The sequence below is a fragment of the Vulpes lagopus genome, chromosome 6, assembly GCF_018345385.1.
Source record: "Vulpes lagopus strain Blue_001 chromosome 6, ASM1834538v1, whole genome shotgun sequence".
In the NCBI taxonomy this organism is placed as follows: Eukaryota; Metazoa; Chordata; class Mammalia; order Carnivora; family Canidae; genus Vulpes; species Vulpes lagopus.
The window spans coordinates 97,292,683-97,299,174 of record NC_054829.1 but is presented as its reverse complement, the minus strand read 5'-3'; the positions used below and the strand labels follow the sequence as shown (position 1 = coordinate 97,299,174).

The window sequence follows — 6,492 nt, the reverse complement described above, 5'->3', positions numbered from 1 at the left end:
GGTAAAGTTTATGCTTACAAAGGAGTCTTGTTGCCTCTCTGGGTCTACATGCCCATTCAATTCTATGGTTCTCCATAGCTCATTAAAGATAGAATAATTCTTGTGAAATAACCAAAAAATTGTTGTTTCCTCTGAAACAGTTCCTAAGAGGAATTAATTACATTTATTTCTAGTTTGTTAAGTGAAGAAAAAGTGAGGAATACTAATTGAATTATAGATAATAGTTCATATATGAAAAATTAGTATTACATAAAGAAGAAATCATAACTTTGAAAGTGATTTCCTTCTGTTTTCTTTTGTTTAATAATAAATTTATTTTTTATTGGTGTTCAATTTGCCAACATACAGAATAACACCCAGTGCTCATCCCATCAAGTGCCCCCCTCAGTGCCCGCCACCCAGTCACTCCCACCCCCCGCCCTCCTCCCCTTCCACCACCCCTAGTTCATTTCCCAGAGTTAGGAGTCTTCCATGTTCTGTCTCCCTTTCTGATTCTTTTTTTTTTTTTTTTAAGATTTTACTTATTTATTCATGAGATACACAGAGAGAGAGGCAGAGACACAGGCAACAGGAGAAGCAGGCTCCATGCAAGGAGCCTGACATGGGACTCCACCCTAGGTCTCCAGGATCAGGCCCTGGGCTGAAGGTGGCACTAAACCGCTGAGCCACCTGGGCTGCCCTTCTTTTCTTCTTGATATAAACTAGTTCACCATCTGGGCAATTGCAAAACTGGAAAACTAGAAAAAAAAAAAAAAACAACTGATGAAACAGAGTGTTCTAGCCAGTGCCAAAATGAAACACTAAATGATAGAAGTAAATCATTAAGAGTTTGAAAGAAGCCCCAGTATATTCAATTTTCTCCCTTCATTTGGGGAAGGGGAGATTTATATAATACACTTTCAAAATTTGAAAAAAAAATTTTAAGATTCTATTTATTCATGAGAGCCTGAGACATAGGCAGAGGGAGAAGCAGGCTTCCTGTGGGGAGCCTGATGTGGGACTCAATCCCGGGTTCCTGAGATCACGACCTGAGCCAAAGGCAGATGCTAAGCATTGTGCAACCCAGATCCCCCCCCCATCCCCAAATTTGAAGATTGGGACCTAGCTGTTATGATTACATAAAAAGTGCATTGCTTCAGAAGTAAAAATCTCTGCAACTGTCTGGGAGAACAAATGTCTTACACTTCTTCCCACAAGCTGAGAAAGAAACAGGAAGCGAGGGAAGAGCTACCGTGTTTCCCATTGGGACAAAAATCTCATGACTGACAACTCCCTCTTCCCTTGCCCAATCTCCTAGATCTACTGGGGGAATTGGGAGGGACGGCATTGTAGAGCCAATCGTTAATAATCTATGGGAAGCAGAACCAACAACCCAAATTGCTAATGGAGTACTTGGATCTCTTTGTTATACTTTCAGAACTATAAAAACTGTTGATTAAATACTTCACTTAAGACTCCTTTATACAGGGATGCCTGGCTGGTTCAGTCAGAAGAGCATGTGACTCTTGATCTCAGGATCATGAGTTTGAGAGCCCCATTTTGGGTGTAGAGATTACATAAATAAATAAAACTTTAAAAAAACTTCCTTTATATAAATATCAAAAGTAGAAATTAATAATGTTAACATTTAGCCAGTACATGGGACTTTTTAAATTATGTTAGACCTTATTTCTATTCTTGTACCATACTCTTTTTTACATTAAACTAACTTTTCCATTTTCAAAAATTTCTTAGCAAGTAGTATTCTATTGTCAGTTTCCTCTATGATTCCCCTCTTCACAAGTCAAAATCTTACCCCAAGTGACTTACCCATCTCTGCCCACCTGCCTCCTTCACCTTTCACATCACTTAAAAAGTTCCAAAATTTCCTCTCCTCCTTAAAGTCTGTCTTTATCACCTGAAAGTGATCCCTTTCTAAACATTTCTGTGAATTACATATAAAGGTTTACTCTAAATCTGAGAAAATGTATTTGACGAATAGACACAATTGTGGATGATTCATAATTACATGTTTCTCCATATATGCATCAGTTTTCTACTACTATGTAACAAATTACACAAAATTAGAGGCTTGAAAAAACATCCATTTGCTATCTCATGGTTTCTTTAGAGTAGAAGGCCAAGCATAGCTAAAGTAGTCTCTCTGCTCAGGGCCTCTCAAGTTGAGATCAAAGTGTCAGCCAGGCTGAATTCCTTTCTGGAGCTTGGGGTCCAGTTGTTGGCCAAAATCAGTTCCCTGTGGTCAGAGGACTAAGGCTTCTATGCTTTTGCTGGTGGTAGGCCAGGAACAATCTTAGCCTGGCCCCTTCCATGTGTTCTTTCATGCTTAACAATCTCCTGGTTTTCAATCCTCCTCCCATCATATTTCATGTAACATGATCATGGCAGGAATGATACCATCACCATTTGCCAGATAAAATAACCTAATCAAGTAAGTAACTGGCCTATCATATTCAAAGATGCCATCTACACTTATGTGTAGGGGATTATACAAAGGGTGTACACCAGGTTAAGGAATTCTTGGGAATCATCTTAGAATTCCGTCTACTACAATATGACTAGAAACCTCAATATCAAGTTCTTATAAATTATTAAAGAATGTGCTTAATAAAAATTGACTACCACTCTTCTCTTTAAGACTTTTAAGAATATTAGATGAGGGTGCCTGGGTGGCTCAGTCTATTAAGTATCTAACTCTTGGTTTCAGCTCAAGTCATGATCTCAGGGTTGTGAGATTGAGCCCTCCATCAGCCATTAGGCTCCATGCCTAGTGTGGAGCCTGCTTGGGATTCTCTCTCTCTCTCTCCCCCTCTCCTTCTCTCTCTCTCTCTCCCTCTGTCCTTACCCCCCTCTTAAAAAAAAAAAAGAATATTGTATAAATCAACTTTTACTATGGAGCAAATTGATTAAATAGTTCATGTGATTATACTTATATATAAATAGCATTCCAGCACAGAAGTTATTGGCTAGGCCTATAATTGAGAATTTCCACAAAAAGAGAGAAGGCACAGGCAGATGTCATAGATCTTGAAAACAGGATTATAAGAGCAACTGAAGCACGGGGCATAGAGAATAAAGGAGAAAATGTGAGTGGTATGTAATAATCACTTTAAATCTGATTTCTCATGAGATATATTAATTAAAAAAAAAAAGAGAAGTTGAGGGGTGCCCGAGTGGCTCAGTCAGTTAAGCATCTGCCTTCAGTTCAGGTTCTGATCACAGGGTCCTGGGATCAAGACCCACATCAGGCTCTCTACTCAGTGAAGAGTCTGCTTCTCCCTCTCCCTCTGCCCCTCTCTCTCTCAAATAAATAAATAAAATCATTTAGTAAATAAATAAAATGGGAAGTTGACTTCAATAATTTCATAAAAGTATCTAAAATCAAATTTTGAGCATGTAGAAAACTTTTAATTTTGGTATAAAGAAATAAAATTAAAAAGAAAACAATATACAAGGAAAAATATTTACAACAGATGATTAACAAAGAATTGGTGTCTCTAATATCTAAGTGCTTTTTTATAATGAAGACAAACAGCTCAATAGAAAAATAAGCAACAGGGGCAGCCCCAGTGGCACAGTGGTTTGGTGTCACCTGCAGCCTGGGGTGTGATCCTGGAGACCTGGGATCAAGTCCCACATCGGGCTTCCTGCATGGAGCCTGCTTCTCCCTCTGCCTGTGTCTCTGCCTCTCTCTGTGTGTCTATGAATAAATAAATAAAATCTTTAAAAAAAAAAAGAAAAGAAAAATAAGCAACAATACAAAGAGAAATACAAATGACCAACAAGCATTTGAAATGATGCAAAACTTTGATAGTAGTCCACAAAACATAAAATAAAACAAAATGAGATGTCACTACTCATCTACCAGTTTATACAACTGACAGAACTGTGAATTGTTACAAGTTTCTGAAAAGCAATTGACAACATTTATGAAAATTTTAAAACATACATGTCCTTTCCCCTAGAAATACTACACCTGGGAATCAACTCAATAGAAATAAAAGCATCTGGGTGTACGGAAATAAAGACAAGGTCATTTACTGCAATCTTGATTGTAGAAGAAAAAAAACCTTAAACAGTAAAATTAACACAATATGGGATTAAAAACCCCTATTTTGAATGTTAAGTGGATATTTATAAAATTATATTTTAAGACGGATGAATATAAGGCATCATTACATGTAAATAACAAAATACAGAGTAATGTATTGTGTGATCCAGTTTTTGTGAAAAACAAAGTAAAAATATTCCTATTTGTTAGTCTATAGGTATATATGAGCAAGGAAAAATGTGTGGAAATGTTCAAAACTGGCTGCTTACCTCAGATACCCGTGACTGAAGGGAGGTAGAGAACTAAAATTATGTTTTTTAACTGTAACTGTTTGGTTTCACTTGTTATGGTGAGATTTATGGCTTTACTACCTAGAAAGAAACCATGAGGAAATAAAGATTTTAGCTGCCAACATTCATATGTAATTGTGAAATGACTTGAAGTTACTGTGATTTTTGTTTTCATTTAAGAAAAAATCCTCTGGCCAAATAATTGTCTAAATAACATACACTATTCTGAGATGTCTAAAGCCTTGAGAAGATTTCAACACTCAAAGAGAAAAGACTAAAATATATTAACATTGCAGATTCCCTAATAATAAAAACCGTCAGATAATTCTATAGCAAATCCCATGGTCAACAAATGCCACCCCTGTACCCAGAGCTTCCCAGCAGCTTGTTAGTATCCCATTCTTCAACAGAAGCAAAGAACCAAAACTCACCAGACATCTGAGGTGACTCTGGCTTTCTAATATGAGAGAGAACAAAGCAAAAAAAGAAAAAGAAGTTAGAATAATCCATGAAAAGAAAGAATTTAAAAATCTTCCAAAAAGTTGCTGTCAATATCCTGAAGGAGAAAAGAAGATACTGCATGCATGAAGTAAGAACAGGTTTCAATGGAGAAAAGAAAGAGCACTAGAGAATCAAATTTTCATAGCAGGAATGAAAATCCAATAGAAACATGAAAGATCTCAAGAAATTTATGCCCCAGTGTACCTTTTCTCATAAAGCTACCTGATGAAGTTCTCCCAAAGTGGCAAACTAATTCAAGATGAAGACACTAAATTCTACCTCTGAAACTAAAAGAAGAGGAAGGAGGAGAAGGGGGAGGAGGAGGGGACAAGGAGGATGACAAGAGGAGGAGAAGGCTGAGAGGAGGAGAAGAAAGGAACCAGATCAAACCATGGACTCCTCAGGGCTAAGCAGGCTGATTAGAGCGCACACCCAGAGCATACTACAGTCTGGTTCTGCTCCTAGAAGGGCATATAGACCAGGGAGGCCCAGCCTTTAGTGTGCACAGGAGTTTCCTGGACTTTTGAAGATCTAGACAGTCTGGAGTAGAGTGTGAGATTCTGATCTTATAACAAGCTTGGTGTTGATGCTGCCAATCCTCAGGTCATCTTCAGCTCACGCATTGAAGTAGCAAGCACATAAAACATGATTCCCACATGGCTGTGGGAATCAGCCTCTCCTATAGGGCTTATTGAGTGATTCCTGGGCCCATGCCCAGCATTCTAAGATGGTAGGCCTGGTTAGAGGCCTGAGTATTTTGTAACAAAACCCATAAGCAATCCTGGGGGCTCTGCCAGATAGGGAAGCATGAAAACCACTGATGAGAGGTCTCATCATGCGAAGGGGTCTTACATCCATATTTGGATGGTTTTTGTAGGAAGAAAAATGCAAGACATGTTGGGAGATCTATATTTTCTCTCCCATGAGGCACAGCCAAGGTGGCACACTGAGGAAGTCGTTATCAGCTCAACACAATATCTCTGTGTTAGTCAGAGGGTAGATCTTAAACATTTGCACCACATAAAAGGAAATGATAACGATGTAACACGTTGAAGGTGTTAGCTAATGCTATGATGAAATCCTTTGCAGTATAGAAATGTGTCACATCAACAGGTTGTACCCTTAAAATTACACAATGTATATGCCAATTTTATGTCAATAAAGCTGGGGGGGGGAAAATCTCTGAAAAGAGAGAGAGAGAGAGAGAAGGACATGGGATCTAGGAAGCTAATGCTCCCACCTTGGAGAAAGTAAAGGGATTCCCCAGGACAAGGGTTGGGGGAAGCTCCAGGGTGGCAGGTAAACCCAGATGCAAGGCAGTGCCAGCCCATGCTACAATATGCCAAAGAGTCCGTTAGGAAAGGTGCCTGGCAATAAAATATCCAGTACTGTATCAGCTCTTGCTTGAAAATATACTGTGTCTCAACCAACTTAGATGGAAGTATAGTTGACATGTTCTGGAAAACCCTCTCAATAAGTGGTTTTAATGATGACACAACATTGATGAAAAACATGCAGCTCTAAAATTAGAATAATAGTGAATCTACACAATTATTGTGAGGATTAAATGAGTTGATCAATGTAAAGCATTTAAAATGATGCCGGAAACATAATGAGAATGACAAAAATACTAGCTATCACTGTTGCTGT

The 6,492-nt window shown here is 38.3% G+C and overlaps 1 long non-coding RNA gene across 1 annotated transcript; it reads right to left on the bottom strand.

Moving 5' to 3' along the window:
* Positions 1-3,679: 3,679 nt before the first annotated feature.
* On the bottom strand, positions 3,680-4,800 carry LOC121493661. Its single transcript, XR_005988521.1, has 3 exons — positions 4,773-4,800; positions 4,321-4,422; positions 3,680-3,700 (listed from the first exon to the last, which is right to left on the bottom strand). It is a non-coding gene; the product is annotated as an uncharacterized LOC121493661 (long non-coding RNA).
* Positions 4,801-6,492: the final 1,692 nt, after the last annotated feature.